At 47.5% G+C, this 18,910-nt stretch overlaps 1 protein-coding gene and 3 long non-coding RNA genes across 4 annotated transcripts in view; 3 read left to right on the top strand and 1 right to left on the bottom strand.

Moving 5' to 3' along the window:
* Window positions 1-18,910, bottom strand: part of LOC119124049 — a 793,622-nt gene that overhangs the window by 306,018 nt on the left and 468,694 nt on the right. The window lies entirely within an intron of this gene.
* LOC119124129 overlaps window positions 1-18,910 on the top strand; it is a 288,366-nt gene that overhangs the window by 60,974 nt on the left and 208,482 nt on the right. The gene's annotated exons all lie outside the window — the stretch shown is intronic.
* Window positions 339-8,073, top strand: LOC119124134. The gene is made up of 3 exons (XR_005098199.1): window positions 339-348; window positions 6,703-6,707; window positions 7,924-8,073. It is a non-coding gene; the product is annotated as an uncharacterized LOC119124134 (long non-coding RNA).
* Window positions 9,472-18,910, top strand: part of LOC119124135 — a 20,028-nt gene continuing 10,589 nt past the window's right edge. The window contains exon 1 of the long non-coding RNA XR_005098200.1: window positions 9,472-9,755. This is a non-coding gene — a long non-coding RNA (uncharacterized LOC119124135). The remainder of the gene's footprint in view (window positions 9,756-18,910) is intronic.

Raw genomic sequence — 18,910 nt, 5'->3', positions numbered from 1 at the left:
AGCCCCGGGATGACAGGCGAGACGGGAGTCGTGCGCCCACTGCAGGACAGATGCCCGAAGGTCTTCTGGGACGAACAGGAGACCCTCCGGGCAATTGCTGAGGCCGGGTTGGTCGCGTGAGGCTGCCTTCACCTGGCGCTCAATGTCCCAAGAGAGGGTGGTGACCCGGACTGCTCGATTTGCTGCAGCTGATGCTGCAGCTGATGCTGCTGTTGCTGACCCTCCTCAATCAAGGTTCGGATCTCCACCGACAGACTGCGGTCTCGGTCCGCTAAAGTCAGGGCAATGCCGTCTGGTCGCTCGCTGGCTGCATTGTGATGGTCAGTCTGTACTGTGAGGAAACAGGCAGTACAGCCAAATGCAGAGCGACACAGACTTTATTGCGGGGAAGGAAGGGAGCAGGGGAGCAGGGGAGCGCTGGAGCGGCGATCGGACGGGGCTGTTGTCGTCACGGAAAGGCGGCTGGATGACGGACCAGGCTGCGCTGGCTACGGGCTGGCTACGGGCTGGCTACGGGCTGGAACGCATCAAGGAGAACGATCGACCACGCAAGCGGGCAATCAAGACAGGCGGAACAAGGAAAGCATTAAATATGCAAGGGGAGTCAGACGGACAAGGTCCGGTGAGCTAACGGGTGGCATCACTAGACAGACTGACAGGGAGTGACCAGATGACAGGGTTTAAATAGAGAGACTAACAGGTGACAGGTGTGGGTGATTCAACTGATTGGGGGCATGGCCGAGTGGCAGGTGACGCAGCCACGTGACAAACCCCTCCACCATAATATACATATACGTATACAGACAACTTGGCTTGGATCATTAGGACACACAAACCCCTCCACACCATGCGGACCTTCCTCCATCAGCTCCCGCTGCGACGCCCGGTCCACGTCCGTCGTCCGAGCCTGTTCCAGCGCCATGGGCTCCGCGGCCGCCATCGGACTTCACTCCCGCGACGCCGGACTTGCAGCCACCATCGGAGTTCCTCCCGGCGCCATCGGCTCCGTGACGGTCATCGGACTTCGCACCCGCGACACCGGACCCACGGCCGCCATCAGAGTTCCTCCCGGCGCCATCAGGACCCGCGGCCACCATCGCGCCCCACCCCAGCGTCACCGGACCCACGACCGTCGCCAGATTTCAAGCCAGCTCGTCCCTGGCCCAGCTCCCACTGCTGCGGCGCGTGGTGGCTCTTGCCGCTGCGCACTGCTCCGCCTTCCGAATGCCGCTGATCGCGGTCCGGACTTCCAAACGCCACTGATTGCGGCTCTGACTTTTCGTATGCCGCCGATTGCGGTTCATGTCCCTAGAATTGCCACTGATTGCGGTTCGTGTTCCAGAGTTGCCGCCGATTGCGGTTCGTGTTCCAGAGTTGCCGCCGATTGCGGTTCATGTCCCCAGAGTTGCCGCCGATTGCAGTTCATGTCCCCAGAGTCGCCGCCGATTGCGGTTCATGTCCCCAGAGTCGCCGCCGATTGCGGTTCATGTTCCCAGAGTCGCCGCCGATTGCGGTTCATGTCCCCAGAGTTGCCGCCGAGTGCGGTTAGGACTTTGCCATGGCCGGTGAGGCCATTCGGACCGGTGCGCTGCCCCCCCGTTCGCCGCGTGGGGTTTCGTTTTTTTGGGACGTCGGGAGCCGTCCCTTGTGGGGGGGGTACTGTCACGTCTCATCCCCAGTTTTGCTATGTGTCTAGGTTGCCATAGTTTCTGTTCGCGTCGCCCCTCCCCTCCTGTGTCACCTCAATCAATGTAATCGCGGTCACCTGCCTCGTGTTTCGTGTTTTGTATTTAAGTCCTGTCTGCCCCTCACTCCCCATCGGATCATTGTGTTGTCGTTGTCATTATGTCTTGATGTCTCCATGTCCTGTTGTTTTCTTGTCTCACGTTCCGGTCAGTCAGTCTAGTTATTGTTTTGTTAAGTCATGTCAGTTTGCAGAGTCTGTCTTTTGAGTTCCTCCAATAAACCCTGGTCCAGGCTGCATTCGGTCGCCCTGCTCCATCCGATCCGTGACAGAATTGGTGGGTGAGGTTGATGCTGACTTCCTAAATGGTCTAAATAACTTCTTTGGGCGTTTTGAGGCACTAAACAGCACTCCGGCAGTTAAAACTGTTCCCCACCAGGAAGAGGAGGCCCTCTGCCTTGACTCAGCCGACGTGTGGAAGACTCTGAGAAGAGTCAACCCACGTAAGGCCCCAGGCCCCGACAACATACCTGGGCGGGTGTTCAAGGAATGTGCAGGCCAGCTGGCTGGTGTCATCACAGACATTTTTAACATCTCGCTGGACCAAGCCAAAGTGCCAGTGTGCTTCAAGGCTGCCTCCATCATTCCGGTGCCGAAGAAACCTCAAATCACCTCATGGAATGACTACAGACCTGTGGCACTGACTCCCATCATGATGAAGTGCTTCGAAAGGCTGCTCAAAGATTACATCGTCTCCAGACTCCCCCCAACATTCGATCCGTTCCAGTTTGCCTACCGGCAGAACCGCTCCACTGAGGATGCCATCTCCTCCGTTCTTCACCTGAGCCTGGCTCACCTGGAGGAGAGGAACACCCACGTGCGGTTGCTGTTCCTGGACTTCAGCTCAGCGTTTAACACCATCATTCCACAACATCTGGTGGAAAAACTGGAACACCTGGGCTTCAGCACCCCCCTTCGGAACTGGCTGCTAGACTTCCTCACCAACAGACCTCAGTCAGTCCGGGTCGGACAGAACACCTCAGATGTCATCACCCTCAGCACAGGCTCCCCTCAGGGCTGCGTCCTGAGCCCCCTGCTGTTCACCCTGATGACACACGACTGCGCCCCCAGGTTCACCACCAATCACATCGTGAAGTTTGCAGACGACACAACGGTGGTGGGCCTCATCAGGGACAACAACGACCTGGACTACAGAGAGGAGGTGGAGCAGTTGGTGGGCTGGTGCAGAGAAAATAGCCTGATCCTGAATGTGGAGAAGACGAAGGAGATCATCGTCGACTTCAGGAAGAACCAGCCTCACCACGCTCCACTGATCATCAACAGCTCAGCTGTGGAGGTGGTCAGCAGCACTAAATTCCTGGGAGTCCACATCACAGACGACCTCACCTGGACTGTGAACACCACAACACTGGTCAAGAGGGCACAGAAGCGCTTGTACTTCCTGCGGAGGATGAGGAGAGCCCACCTGCCCCCACCCATCATGAGGACGTTCTACCGAAGCACCATAGAGAGCATTCTGACAAGCTGTCTCTCGGTGTGGTGTGGAGGTTGCAGCGCCTCCGATTGGAAGAACCTGAGGAGAGTGGTGAGGACAGCAGAGAGGATCATCGGGGCTCCTCTTCCCTCCATTCAGGATTTGTCATCCCAGCGCTGCGTGTCCCGAGCCCGAAATATTATCAGTGACCCATCACACCCCCACCATGGACTGTTCTCCCTGCTGCCCTCTGGGAAGAGGTTTCGCAGCATCCGCTGCAGGTCCACCAGGTTCTGCAATAGTTTTTTCCCTGCTGTCGTCAGACTGTTGAACATTCAAACGTAGCATTCCTCTGCACACTTGTAAATACTGCTTTTGTCTCCTGCACTGTTCACATACTTTATCACTGCTGCACTTTGTACTTTATAATTATCTTATTTCATATTTTTATATAGAATGTCACTTTTTTTAACCAGCCGAAATACCTCTACATTGTTGAAAGCCGTATGCAACGAAATTTCGTTTTGTACACACCTAGTGTTGACAAAATGACAATAAAGTTCTGTCTAAGTCTAAGTCTAAGAATGATCCGACCACTACAGCGACCAGCGCTTGTACCCCCCTCCACCACCAGCTCCCGTCCGCGACGCCCGATCCACGTCCGTCGTCCGAGCTTGTTCCAGCGCCATGGGCTCCGCGGCCACCATCAGACTTCGCTCCAACGACGCCGAACCCTCGGCCTCCATCGGAGTACTTCTGGCGCCATCAGACTCGCGGCTGCCATCGGGCTCCACCCCAGTGTCGCAGGACCCGCGGGCGTCGCCAGAATTCAAGCCAGCTGCGTCGGACCCGCGATCGTCTCTGGCCCCTCTCCCACTGCTGCGGCGCGTGGTGGCTCTTGCTGCTGCCACAGCTCTGCCTTCCGAATGCCGCTGATCGCGGTCCGGACTTCCAAATGCCGGCGATTGCGGCTCTGGTGTTCCGTGTGCTGCTGATTGTGGTTCAGACTCCCCGTTTGCCGCAGAGCGCGGCTCTGCTTCTCGTGTGTCCGCCGATTGCGGTTCTGTCCCCCGAGTTGCCGCCGATTGCGGTTCTGTCCCCCTAGTTGCCGCCGATTGCGGTTCATGCCCCCCGAGTTGCTGCCGATTGCGTTTGGTGTCCCTAGAGTTGCCGCCGATTGCGGTTCGTGTTCCAGAGTTGCCGCCGATTGCGGTTCGTGTTCCAAAGTTGCCGCCGATTGCGGTTCGTGTTCCAGAGTTGCCGCCGATTGCGGTTCGTGTCCTCCGAGTAGCCGCCGATTGCGGTTCGTTTCCCCCGAGTAGCCGCCGATCGCGGTTCGTGTCCCCCGAGTAGCCGCCGATTGCGGTTCATGTCCCCAGAGTTGCCACCGATTGCGGTTCATGTCCCTGAGTAGCCGCCGATTGCGGTTCATGTCCCCAGATTTGCCACCGAGCGCGGTTAGGACTTTGCCATAGGCCAGTGAGGTCGTTTGGACTGGTGCGCTTCCCTCCAGCACCCCCGCTCGCCGCCTGGGGGTTTCGGTTTTTTGGGACGTCGGGAGCCGTCCCTTGTGGGGGGGGTACTGTCAGTGTCTGTGTGCTCGCCCCTCCCTTCCTGTGTCTACTCTCAATCTATGTACTAATCACAGTCACCTGCCTCTCGTTACCTGGCGCGTATATAAGTCCTGTCTGCGTGTCACACCCCTGTCGGATTGTTCTTGTCTCGTCTGTCGTCGGCGTTCCTGTCTTTATCTTGTCTTTTTGTTCAGTTAGTCGTGTCCCTAGTCGAGCTTCTTATAGTCTGTCTTTGAGTTCTCCAATAAACCCTGGTCCAAGCTGCATTTGGTCGCCCTGCTCCATTCCTTCCATGACAATATACATTTATTGACACAAAAAATTTACAGATAAATACTTCGCGGACTTCACTTATCGGGGGTGGTTTTTGGAACCAATTATCCGCGATAAACGAGGGATTACTGTACAGCAGTGGTCCCCAACCTTTTTTGCACCACGGACCGGTTACGTGTCAGAAATATTTTCGCGGACCGGCCTTTATATAAATAAATATATTTATATATTTATTATTTAAATATTTATATATATAAATAGGATGAAATAAAATGATACGACTGGCATAAAAACAAATATAAACCACATAAAAATAAAACGTTGAATTCGTGGGAGCACCGAGCTCTTTTCTCAGAAATGAGCCGTTCCCATCTAGGCGTAATCGGAGACAATGACACCCGAAGTGGTTACGGTTTGTCTTTAAATGCAGGATGCTTGGTCTCCATGTGCCGAAGCAGGTTTGAAGGCTTCATTGCCTCGTTAGCTAGCCTTTCGCCACATATGCGGAGTGAACTTGGCGCGTCAGAGTCACCTGTGGCGATAAATCCATATTTTAAGTAGGACTCCAGAAATGTTCTTTTAAATGCAGCTTTCCTTTTCTTAGAAGTCGTAGCCTCTTCTTCTTCAGTGTCCTCATTGGACGTTTTTCCCTTTCCGAAGAAGCTTTCCAAACTTCTCTGTTTCTTGCTCATTTTTGCTTGCCTCGCGGGCTTGACTGTGGTGACATGTCACGTGACCGAGACGAGCGCCCTGTGTCAAGAGTCCTTATTTTTCAGATGCACTGACAGATGTAATTGGGAGAGATTCGCCAAATTTTTTATATTTTTCGAAATAAATTCTTACTCATTTTTGCTAGCTTTGCGGGCTCGACTGGGGAAACATGTCACGTGACCGGGACGAGCGTCTTAATCTGAATGAATTGATCGTCAATGAAAAAAAAAATATATATATATATATATTTTTTTTTTCCTGTGCGGCTCCGCGGCCCGGTACCAAGTGACCCACGGACCGGTACCGGTCCGCGGCCCGGTGGTTGGGGACCACTGCTCTAGCAGATGGACAAGACCTAATTGTATACACAGACAGCCAGTATGCATTTTCAACAGTTTTTTACTTTGCAAAACAATGGGAAAGGCGTGGAATGATAACTTCAACAGGAAAGCAAATAACACATGCACAACTTCTAATCCAGCTCCTCCAGGCAGTAATGTTGCCCACAAAGCTTGCAATTTGCAAATGTGAGGCACACACACGGAGGAAAGATTTTGTATCAATAGGCAATGCCTTAGCAGATAAAACAGCAAAGGAAGCTGCTATAGGCAAATACGGAACCTCAGACCTATTTCTAAGATTGCTGTCAGAAAAGGAAGAACTAATAAATATACAGATCTTGCATGATATGCAACATTTAGCCCCTAAACAAGAACAGAAAATGTGGATTGCTAAAGGTGCACATCTGACAGACAAAGACATATACGTTGTAAATACGTAAATAAGCTTGTTCTCCCTAAATCCCTTTTTAGAGCAGCTGCAATTTCGACACAAGGAAGTACTCATGTGTCGACAGGGGGGATGCAGGAGCTAATATCACAACACTTTACAACGTATGGTTTCAATTTGTACTCAAAACTTTTTTGTAGGACGTGTGAAGTCTGTATAAAAAAATAATCCACAAGGGAATGTAAGACCAAAAAGAGGAAAATTCCCAGAACCAACATATCCGTTCCAAATGTTGCATATGGACTTCATAGAACTAAACAGGTGCGGACTGTACAAATACTGATTAGTCCTAATCGATGACGTTGTTCAAGGTGGACAGAAATAATCCCAGCAAAGAATGCAGATGCTATAAATAGCAAAGGCTATCTGCAAGACCATCATTCCCAGTTATGGCATCCCAGAGACCATTTACAGTGACAACGGACCACATTTTGTCAATTCGGTCATTAACCAAATGCATGGCAGAAACGGGAAGACCATGGCCCGAATGTCTAGATTTGGTAAAACTCTATATGAGGATTATGCCCTGTGGCAAGGGTTTAACCCCTTCTGAGCTCATTCATGGCAGAGCATACAGCCTCCCTCTGATCTCACATGATCAAGACAAAGACACAGAAGAGCTAACTCTAGCTGACTACATGATCAAAACCATGCAAACGAAAAATGTGTCAAATGCAAGTTTACTGCCCTCCACTCCTTTATCTCCACAGGATGGCTCAGCAAAACCAGGTGACTGGGTCTTCATCAAAGTAATCAAACGAAAGACGTGGTCTTCACCCCGGTGGGAGGGACCATTCCAAGTCCTACTCGCCACACCCACAGCTGTGCAGAAAGACCCAGCTGGATACATCTCAGCCACTGTAAGCTGCAGAGAGTGCTTGGCTCCTAGGCCCCGGTCAGGGCGAAGTATCCGGCTGCAAAGGGGGTGCCAATTATAGTTTGGCATCAGTCTCAAACCGGTGAAGAACTAAGAACCCTGACCATTTAGCTCCCTAGGGGTTCAGGTGGCTCTGTGGAACTGAACGGAAAATGGCACTCAGAGGAGTGCTTGTCTGTGCTGTGGCTGTAGCATGCTTGCCAATGACATGGAGTGTCCAGGGTCCCCAAGGGGGAAGTGGAACTTCCGCTCGAATCAAGAGAATGACGACCGAACTGTTGACAAAGTATATAAAGATAAACCCAGATATACCCCATGCAGACAACATGTGGTACCAGTATGTATCCATGTTGGCCGAAACATACAATCAAACTAAATGTTATGTATGTTCCATAATGCCACGATCAAGTCAACAACCTGTCCTACATGCCCGACCCATGCCAGAGAAAAATGGATGGTGTTTCGCAATACTAAGGGCTTTTGGGTTTAATCCCCTCAAAGGACTCAGACGGTCGGAAAGTAATGAGGCACAACTAGCCGCCCATCCCTGTTACAACATCTCAAGGCCATTCACAATAGTGTCACGAAGTTCTGTCGTCACACCCGCACCAGTGACTCTCGAAGTGAGTGAAACCATCTCACATCCCCTGTGCTTCCGACGAAGACGTGTTGATGGAGTAAAAGTGGGAGATACAAAACGCTGCATCACCACCGCACTTCTAGAACCTTCCAGCGAGACCTCGATGAATACCACATTAGCAATCAGACAAATCCTAGCAGGAGGCGAAAATCCCCACTCCATCATCGAAGGGGGATGGTGGCTCTGTGGTCGCCGAGGCTACGCAGTCCTTCCAGGACAATGGGATGGCACATGTGCCCCCGTATATGTGTCAGATCACACTGTGTTCCTCAGTCTGACACTTTTTCAGGAACATCATCAGCGAAAGACACGTGCAGCTGTTGCCCCCACCTTCCGTCCCTACGACAGTGTCTGGGGCTCAGACGTACCAGATGAATACAAGCTTTGGAGCACAGGACAAAAGGTGGCACTCACACTCTTCCCACAGGCGAGTGTGGCTAAGACTATTCTCCGAATAGAAACTATGGACTACAGGTTGAAGACCTTTGCCAATTTTACTCTAGAGGCCCTTACAGGTTACCAGACGGAGCTGCAAGCTCTGAAACTAATGACACTGCAGTCCCGAATGGTTTTGGACCTCCTGACTGCCGAAAAAGGAGGTGTGTGTGAAATAGTTGGTACCTCCTGTTGTACCTACATCCCAGGAGAAAATGACACCCACATCGAGTATGCTCTACAACAGTGGTTCCCAAAGTGGGCGGTACCGCCCCCCTGGGAAAGATCTGGGGGGGCGGTGAGGAAGAAAGGGGCGGTAGGGGGGCGGCAGTCGATTTGTACACAACACGCCGCTCTGGCCCAGTCAGATCCGCCAGCATAGACTACAAAAGCAAAAGCTCAGGTTTGTAATTTCAAGCTTGTAATGTTCAGAATTTTATCTTATAATAAAAACCGCATTCTGGCGGTCAACATCATCTTGAGTTCAAGTCAACATGAAATTGGGGACTCGCCAGAACGCGCCGTGTTGTGTTGTGTTGAGCTGGTTAGGGCAGTGGTCCCCAACCACCGGGCCGCGGACCGGTACCGGTCCGTGGGTCACTTGGTACCGGGCCGCCAAGCCGCACAGAATTTTCTTTTTTTATCGACGATCAATTAATTCAGGTCAAGACACTCGTCCCGGTCACGTGACATGTTTCCCCAGTCGAGCCCGCAAAGCTAATATGTGGCGACAGGCTAACTAACCAGGCAGTTAAAACTGCTAAAAAATAAATTGGTTTACTAAATACTAAATTGGGTTTTATTTGTGAAATACACATTTGTGTTTAACCTTTCTCTTTTCAAATTGCAGCAAACCAAATATCAAGAAAGAGGTGTTTGTTTCCATATGTGCCTTGGGGGGGGGGGGGGGGGGGGGGGGGCGCTAGGAATTCACTGGGGAGCCAAAGGGGGCGCCAGCCTGCAAAAGTTTGGGAACCACTGCTCTATAAGGACTTCGGAACCTCCGTAGGGCTATGTCCCAGGATGAAACTCCGGCCAAGGATGTCCATCCCTTTTGGTGGCTGTTTTACGGCAATTGGAGGCAACTTCTCTTGAAAGTCGCAGTTCTTTTAGTTGCCATACTGTTATTTCTCTGTATTTTTACATCATGCATCATTCCTTGTATTCGTCACATGATGACTAAGATGTTGACATCAGCGTTTGCTGTCCAGAATATCATGTTGGTCCAGCGTGAACAAGATGAGTGGGACCACCTTGCGTAAATCGCCTGCCGGTTTGTTTTTTCTTTTTGATGATCCAAAACAAAATACATTCCATTATGACGAACATGGCCAGAGCAGAATGGAGAGCTGTAGTTCTGATAAACTGGAATGTAAACTTTCATACTTTTTGATGTTACTATATCGTGTAGGCGTATACTCATTTATACACATATGTAGTTATTAGTTGATGTTTTGTTTTCCCATGAATTCCAATGTTAAACAGGGGGGAATGTTGGGAAAAATATACTTTTTATCATTGGATTCTATGTATCTACTTATGTGTGCAAGATTTTCCACAGTATGTGACAGTTTGGCCTCGTGATAATGACTTGGGAGCATCTGGCTGGCTAAGGAACTCATGTCTGGAGTCATGAGTCGCACTATACAATAAGCCCCATAGTTAGCTATCCATGAACAGATCATGAGGTTGTCATGGGATGGCTGAAGCAGACAAACGTCTTATTTAAGTAGAAGTCATGAGAACGCCACAGAAGTATCCATCCCATGACCACTAAGACTCCGTTTTTGTTAAGCTAAAGTCATGAGATGACCATCTGCTTCTGTCCGTAATAGTATCGCTGTGGTCATGAGATGTAATTGTGGAATGTCCTTCCTGTCTAAAGAAGCTATGCATTTATGTACACTTGCCCCATTGTTTGTTCCTCAATAAAAGGCACGACCAAACTGAGGGAAGGCGCGGATCTCAGCCACACTCGCTGTGTGTCTGGGGTTGCGCCCTTCTGCAGAAGTCGCTTGCCATCGAAGACATATCCCGCCTCTGTGAGATTCTGTTCAGATAAATGTTGTGGACCCAACAGCCGTAATTCGCCCAGCTCTTTGTTGAAACCAAGTTGTTGATGTTGCTTGGCCCCTGGACTCTTCTTCAACCGCAGATATCTGAAAAACATTTTAATAAAAATTGTTTTCACTATGATTAGATTATTTGTAACAGGTTGGAGAACAATAAATTATTCATGATATATATATTAATTACTAAGTGCGGAAAAAATACAAACCTGCTCTCTGGTAATGGAATGTAACTTTTCCAGCTCTGACCGGCATTTTAGTGCAAGTTCATCTGGGCTGAGTTTCATATTGCCAGAATCGTACAGCTGTGAGAGAGGTACAGCAAGCTTTCGCTTCACTGCCCTTGGCACAAAGTTGTCAGCATAGTCAGGGACAATGCTCAAAATTGCTGGTCTTCCACCGCATTCAGACAAAGCCTTGTAAAAGGCAGCTTTCTGCTCTTCAGTTGGTGGAGGAACATTCAGCAGTTTTCTCGCAGCACTTTCCTCAGGAGTTGAAACTTCTGACTTTCGTTTCTGGGCTGGACGGGCAAAATCGATATTGCATCCTTCAGCATATTCTATGTGCGATGCTGATGGTTTCAGCCACTGACAAGGTAGTGATGTGCATGAAGTGGCCGTCTTCATACATATTAATGTCTCCAGGGCGAACAGGGATGCTGCTGAATGTGAACATGTTTCACCCAATCCAGCCATGCAGGTACAGTGGCAGCACAGGATCTGACCATCTTTCGCTATTGCTACCCAAGGTCTGAGGGGAGGATCATTCATCCGTTGAGAGTGTTTTACCTGAAACAGATAATATGACATACCTTATGTTATTATCAGTCCCTAATTTGGATATAATATACAAGGCTAGACCTCTTACTGTCCATTTATGCATATTTTACCTGGCATTTGGTAAATTTTCTCATGAATCATTCATTAAATTACCGTTTTTTTCCGTGTATAATACGCAAAATTTAACTAATTTATTGTCCTAAAATCTGGGGTGCGCATTATACATGGGTACAATTTTTTTTTAATTTTTTTTTTTTTTTAATTTTTTTTTTCTTTTTTTTTTTTTTTTAAGAAAATCATGGTACTGGTACGAGTATTGATTTATGTATTGTTCTCTTCTTGTCATGTTGTGAAAGAATGTGGGTTGAATAAATACCGAAAGAACAATAGTGTGTTTGTACTGTGCTCTGGTCATTTCGTCAAAGAAGGGATAATAGTCCTCTTCTCTTCTTGACTGACAATGAATGTGATAGTTTAATACAATCAGCAAATAACAAAATGCGTATTACAGGTAATATTTAATTTCACAACACTTTGCCTTGTTCCTTTCGTCTCTGCTGTTCACTTCAAACACGCTCCATACGAACGCAATGCTCTCGTATCAGACGCTTGCTCGATCACCTGCTCGTTTGCTGTCACAATGTACCCTACACAAATCCGAAACATTTGTTGCGGCTCCGAGTCACGACGAGGGGCAAGTTTTGGTTTCCAAGGGTGTTTTTATTCCTCTTCAACGTCTGTCCCATACAGAGCCGCCTTTTTCACATGTCCGCACGTCACTTTCCTCTCTTTTCATCTGATCGCGGTGGTGCCTTTACGGGCAGTCGGAGAAATCAACAAAAAAAATACATCCAGCCTAGTTAAGACCATACCAAAGACTATAAAAATGGGACCCATTGCCTCCCTGCGTGTGTGACGATCATTGGGACTTAAAAAAAAAAAAAAAAAAAATTGGGTGCGTATTATACATGGGTACAGGCTTTTTTCCAGCATCAACATGCCATTGTTAGGGTGCGTATTATACATGGGGGCGTATTATACACGGAAAAAAACGGTAGCTTGAAAATTTAAACCTGGTTCATTTTGAGCAAGAGACCAAAAGGAATTATCAAGCATGAATTCTAAAAAGTATTTTTACACAAAATCACGTGATAAAATCACGTGACTGCAAAGCCTCTATAGATGGGGAAGCGCCCGCCTGCCCATTTACTCCCGGAAGCCGTGTCAGAAAGCTCAGTACACACTCAGAAGTGCGTGTACGTACTAAGTAGTACGGACCCGGCGCACTCCGCGCTCTATTTCCATCAGTACCGAATTTCGAGTGTGGGCTGTGACGTCAGCATTCTCGTAATTCGCGCGCTGAGCTTTCAGATACAGTTTTACGCTAATGCCACCCACAAACCTTCCCCTGGAATCCTTCCATTAAAATGAGTGGCCCGAGGAAAAGAAAGGTGGACACTGAGTGCCGAGTGTTTAAAAAAAAAGAGAGGACAATTTGGCTCGACCTACGTGTGTGAGCAGACGTTCAGCCACATGAACGTCAACAAAGCCCGTCACAGATCTAGGTTAACGGACCGACACCTCGGCTCTATCCTAAGAATTACCACAACAAATTTTACTCCAGACCATGATGCACTACAAAAAAAGGGAGACCTATTGATTTCTTTATTATTTTATTTAGAAGTATTGTTTCACTGATTCTTCAAGATGATGTATTTGGTCAGAATGTTTGCCGTTTGATGTGATTTCGCCTCATTAGATAAACATATTTCATAAATCTGACCTGCAGGCACTGAAGTGATGGAAACTATTATTCATAATAACAGTGTCGTATTTAATGAGAATCACTGATAGTAGTTTTTTGGTGAATGTTTTTTTTAAGGCTTGTTGATAAATGCATTTGTTTTCAAATAGCTTTTTTTGAATATCCATGCTTTTACTACCTAGTAAAAGTACAAACCTTTTATGCAATGACCTTTACATGTCATTTCTATTACTTCACACAAACACTACATCCTGGTCGACCTCCGACCTGTATTGAGTCTCGTCGCCCTCGGTGATGAGACCCACCAGAGTCGTGTCGTCGGCATATTTCAGCACGCGGTTGCAGGGTGAAGAGCAGCGGACTGAGCACGCAGCCTTGGGGGGCCCCCGTGCTCAGCGTGATGCTGGCGGAGATATTTTCGCCAACACGTACCACCTGAGGTCCAGTAGCCAGTTGCAGAGGTAGGTACTGAGGCCCAGCTTGTCGAGTTTGCAGATGAGTCGCTGTGGTACAATGGTGTTGAATGCAGAACTGAAGTCCACAAACAGCAATCTCACATACGAGTCCCTTCTCTCCAGGTGGGTGAGGGCAGAGCAGATGGCATCTTCAGAGGACCGTTTGGCTCGGTACGCAAACTGGAAGGGTCTATGGTGGGGGGGAGAATGGATCTGATGTGCTCCATGACAAGCCGCTCAAAGCACTTCATGATGATGGGTGTCAGTGCCACGGGGCGGTAGTCATTGAAGCAGGATGGAGCAGGTTTCTTCGGCACAGGTACGATGGTGGCAGCCTTGAAACATGATGGGACGATGGCCTGCTGCAGGGAAATATTAAAGATGTCCGTGAAGACACCCATCAGCTCCTCAGCGCAGTCCTTCAGCGCTCGATCTGGGATGTTGTCTGGGCCCGCCGCCTTACGGGTGTTGATAGCGGCAAGCGTCCACCTCACGCTATCGGCAGAGAGGCACAGGGGCTGCTCGTGTGGAGGGGGAGGGGTCTTCAGCGGGCAAGTGCTGTTCTGAGCGTCGATACGAGCAAAGAAGCGGTTCAGATCGTTGAGCAGACGGATGTTGCCCTCACAGCTCTGCGGCGCGAGCTTGTAGTCCATGATGGTCTGAATGCCCTGCCATAGGCTCTGTGCGTCCCTGCTGTCTGTGAAGTGGGCGGTAATCTTGCAAGAGAATGCCTTTTTCACTTCCTTGATGCTCAGGGACAGGTCGGCCCTCGCTGTTCTCAAGCCAGCCTCATCCCCAGCTCTGAAGGCTTTGTCCCTGGCCCTCAGCAGCCTGAGGACAGCCCCTGTCAGCCATGGCTGACATGGCAGTGAAAATGAATAAAAACACCTGTGCTTATGTAAAATTTCTTAAAGTCACCACTGAGTAAAACAATGTTGCTATTCATGTTCCATTGTTACATTAACGCCGACATTATTAAATTGCTACATAGTATGTGCTGCAACCACAACCTTAGGCCTACCATTCTTGGGTATCAATTGCGTTACATGCAGTATGTGTCACTCTGGATTCACCAAGTTACTATTTTTACCATATTGTAACCACATACAGGTTCCAGCTAATTGTTCCATGTAAAATTACTATAATGTAATATCACTGACTACCCTTGGCATAAGTAGACATGGTTTGCTTTGCAAACTTTTCATTCTTTTCAGTGAATATATTGTTATACTCATTTGTTTCAGATGTAATCATTTTCTGCATGAAAAATATATTTGGTGTTAAAAAGTCTTTTTTCCAAACTTGAGTCTTGAAAAAGAGGGGGTCATCTTATAATCAGGGACGTCTTATATTAGGGTCAATACGGTATGTGAAACGCTTTTAAAATTTTCTGTCATTTTTACTCAACTGTAAAGAACAAGTATAACCGAAAACTTACCAAAATGAATAAAAACACCTGTGCTTATGTAAAATTCCTTAAAGTCACCACTGAGTAAAACAATGTTGCTATTCATGTTCCATTGTTACATTAACGCCGACATTATTAAATTGCTACATATATGCTGCAACCACAACCTTAGGCCTACCATTCTTGGGTAACAATTGCGTTACATGCAGTATGTGTCACTCTGGATTCACCAAGTTACTATTTTTAACATATTGTAACCACATACAGGTTCCAGCTAATTGTTCCATGTAAAATTACTATAATGTAATATCACTGACTACCCTTGGCATAAGTAGAAATAGTTTGCTTTGCAAACTTTTCATTCTTTTCAGTGAATGCCAAGTTTTTGCACTGGAGAATGTGCTCCATCGCAAAAACCCCATGTCATATTAGTACCGACTTATTGCTAATTGTATTGCTAATTGACCCAGAGTTGTTTTTGGCAATTGTAGAAGTGTCATATATCATTACACTCATTAAATAAAATAATTACAGTACACCTCTTAGTCTGCTTGCGACCCGTAATTTGTTTGTTGGAAAACGCTCAGACTTCAGTACAAAAAAATACCGTAATTTTCGGACTAAAAGTCGCTCCGGAGTACAAGTCGCATCAGCCATAAAATGCCCAAAAAAGTGAAAATAAAACCATATATAAGTCGCTCCGGAGTATAAGTCGCATTTTGGGGGGCAATTTATTCGACAAAATCCAACACCAAGAACAGACATGAACGAGCAACAACAGGCTAAACGATAGGTATGCTAACGTGACATAAACACAAACAAAGAGATGAGAACGGGCCTGACATAACATTCAGAGTTATTAAAAAAAACGATTACATAAATAACACGTTTATAAAACCATCTGTCACTCTAATTCATTAAATCCATCGATCGTCCTTTGTCAACAATGGGTGCGCGCCGCTGACGGCGCTTGCACTTCAAAATATTCCACAGGCCCATATAACGATATATAAATTAGATATCAAATAACTATTATATAAGCAATAATATTATCAAACCATCTGTGCACTCTAAATCATTAAATCCATCGATCAAATTCCTCATCCTTTGTCAACAACGCCGCGCGTGCGCCCTGACGTCAGCCTCGTCGTTATTCCACAGATCTAGTATATAACTAGATTGTAGCGTTAACAAAGTACAAGGAAAGACGTGGGTTTGGTAAACGGCTCTTTATTTAACAAAACAAACTTCCAGGCGTGTGGCGGCGTGGACTTCCAGCCACGGAGGTGGAAGAGAGATCCATAGAATAGGACCGGGCGTGCGTAAAAGCCATGACCAAGCCCCATCCACCGTCCCCGGACAGCCACCCGGCCGAGCGCCGGCCCTCGACTTCCATCCACGGAGGTGAAAGAGCTCCGTAGAGTAGGACCGGGCGTGCGTAAAGGCCATGTCCGAGCCCCATCCACCGTCCCCGGACAGCCACCCGGCCGAGCGCCGGCCCCCGACTCCTATCCACGGAGGTGAAAGAGCTCCGTAAAGTAGGACCGGGCGTGCGTAAAAGCCATAATAGTTTTTCAAACCTTCTGTGTCACTCCAAATCCTTAAATCCTTCAAACTCTTCGTCCTCCGTGTCACTTAGAAACAAAGCCGCTAATGATGCCGGTAGTACGTGGGGCCCTTCGTCATCCCGTGATCAATCTTTGCCCTTTTTGTAAACAACCGCTGCGCCACGCCGCGTCGCGCTGCTGACGTCACTTGAAATTCAAATTACAGTAATCCCTTGCTACATCGCGGTTCGTTTATCACGGTTTCACTTTTTTTTTCTTTTTTTTTGAAAAAAAACACAAGTCGCTCCTTATTATAAGTCGCCCCCCCAACCAAACTATGAAAAAACCCGCGACTTATTGTCCGAAAATTACGGTACTACGCTCAATCATAAGGCATTTGGGCATGGTGTTACCATTCTGTTCTGCAATCAGATGTCTCTCAGCAATGATGTAAAAATGCTAGTAGCCACCGGCATATACAAACAATGCGATTGGATTAAAAGCCATGTTGTGATGATACAATCGCCATTCATATGCGTCACTGGCCGTGTTTGGAATTGTGGAATTATTTGATCTGCATACGGACATTTCCATTTCACAATGATGGCTTTTGAGACCATTCCCACAAGGCGAATTTGATCAACCAAATTGGCATTTCGGCTTCATAATGACAGCCTTTGCGACCGTTCCCACAAGGCGAGTTTGATCAACCAAATTGGCGCTTCACCTGAGTGGTGAATTTGGGAAATATTTATCTGGCCAAATTCATTTTCAAATCGTCATTGCCGACGATCCCTGTGAGCCAATAAGTGATCTTTGTTATATAATTTAATTTTGTCCCTACCTCTAGTAGTGTTAAGTCTTGATATGTGCCTGTAATTTTCTGCCGTGCTTTTGTTAGTCATCACAGCTCATTCGCAGTCATCCAATTTATACCAGTTCAGTGCAATGTGAAAAGGATTACCGTATTTTCCGCCCTAAAAGGCGCACCGGGTTATAAGGCGCACCTTCAATGAACGGCCCATTTTAAAACTTTGTCCATATATAAGGCGCACCGGCTTATAAGGCGCATAAAATAGAAGCTATACTGCATCAAACTGAGGTTGACTAGGGTTGCGGTATGCATCCACTAGCCAATAACCAACGAGCCCTCTATAAACAATCGCGTTTCTCAAACGATCTCCTATAAAATGATCAGAACTGACTAAAGTTCGATCTAACGCATTGGTACTACTTACCTATGTTTCCCTTCCATATCGATCCGTAGATTTACTCGAAACATTAACAGAGCAGCCTATTTTGACATGAAATAGCCTGGTACGTATAGCAGCTATCGCAATAGCATTAGCCATCCGCAAAGTCTCACGAGCCTCAGCGAAGTGTAAACAATCGCGTTTCTCAAACGATCTCCTATAAAATGATCGGAACTGACTAAAGTTCGATCCAACGCATTGGTACTACTTACCTATGTTTCCCTTCCATATCGATCCGTAGATTTACTCGAAACATTAACAGAGCAGCCTATTTTGACATGAAATAGCCTGGTACGTATAGCAGCTATCGCAATAGCATTAGCCATCCGCAAAGTCTCACGAGCCTCACCTCGCAATCTCCCATGAGCCTCAGCAAAGTGTAAACAATCGCGTTTCTCAAACGATCTCCTATAAAATGATCGGAACTGACTAAAGTTCGATCCAACGCATTGGTACTACTTACCTATGTTTCCCTTCCATATCGATCCGTAGATTTACTCGAAACATTAACAGAGCAGCCTATTTTGACATGAAATAGCCTGGTACGTATAGCAGCTATCGCAATAGCATTAGCCATCCGCAAAGTCTCACGAGCCTCACCTCGCAATCTCCCATGAGCCTCAGCAAAGTGTAAACAATCGCGTTTCTCAAACGATCTCCTATAAAATGATCGGAACTGACTAAAGTTCGATCTAACGCATTGGTACTACTTACCTATGTTTCCCTTCCATATCGATCCGTAGATTTACTCGAAACATTAACAGAGCAGCCTATTTTGACATGAAATAGCCTGGTACGTATAGCAGCTATCGCAATAGCATTAGCCATCCGCAAAGTCTCACGAGCCTCACCTCGCAATCTCCCATGAGCCTCAGCAAAGTGTAAACAATCGCGTTTCTCAAACGATCTCCTATAAAATGATCGGAACTGACTAAAGTTCGATCCAACGCATTTGTACTACTTACCTATGTTTCCCTTCCATATCGATCCGTAGATTTACTCGAAACATTAACAGAGCAGCCTATTTTGACATGAAATAGCCTGGTACGTATAGCAGCTATCGCAATAGCATTAGCCATCCGCAAAGTCTCACGAGCCTCACCTCGCAATCTCCCATGAGCCTCAGCAAAGTGTAAACAATCGCGTTTCTCAAACG

This window comes from Syngnathus acus, chromosome 6 (assembly GCF_901709675.1).
Source record: "Syngnathus acus chromosome 6, fSynAcu1.2, whole genome shotgun sequence".
NCBI classification, from domain to species: Eukaryota; Metazoa; Chordata; class Actinopteri; order Syngnathiformes; family Syngnathidae; genus Syngnathus; species Syngnathus acus.
This window is presented reverse-complemented; position numbering and strand designations above follow the sequence as displayed.